The following is a 623-nucleotide window of genomic DNA, read 5'->3' on the forward strand; positions in this document are numbered from 1 at the left end:
CGCGTTTGTCAGTTCCCTCGGACAGGGCGGTGAATCGTGGGAGTTGATTACACGCGGTCTGCTCGGGCCGGCGGCGCCGTCTCGGTTGATTACGTTCACCGGCGGGAACGCATAGCGCGGTTGACTCGCGAACGCGGGTAAGGAGAGGAAAAGGTTTCGACCGCGGAAGAGTTTACGCACGCGCGGGTCCCGGGTGCCCTCGATTCCTCTTCGGATCCTTACCAGGTTGGCCCACCCCGGAACGTGGGGGTGGGACGTGCTCGGGCTGTATCGGGGCACATTAGCGGGGTGCGGGCGAGCCACGTGTTCCTCGACCGGTGGATGTGGTGCGACGTGCCCGACGTTGGCGCGTCCGACGATTCGGGCGAGGGCCCTGGCTGTCCTTTGGCATAGGTATGTCCAATCATACTCCCGTCCCGTTGAGTGACGCGTAACTCCTCAGTGAGCCGGAGCAAGCACTTCGGTGGGTTTCCCCTCCGGCACCGCGACCCTCGCTCACTGACCTAACTAATGGGAACTGCGCACTACGGAAGTCTCCTTCCGGCACCGGCAAACCCGCCTAACCTCAGGAAAATAAGCGGGCACGACAGGGATAAGCCCCGGCACCCTTCTGCCTATTTTCC

This window comes from Belonocnema kinseyi, chromosome 6, assembly GCF_010883055.1.
Source record: "Belonocnema kinseyi isolate 2016_QV_RU_SX_M_011 chromosome 6, B_treatae_v1, whole genome shotgun sequence".
In the NCBI taxonomy this organism is placed as follows: Eukaryota; Metazoa; Arthropoda; class Insecta; order Hymenoptera; family Cynipidae; genus Belonocnema; species Belonocnema kinseyi.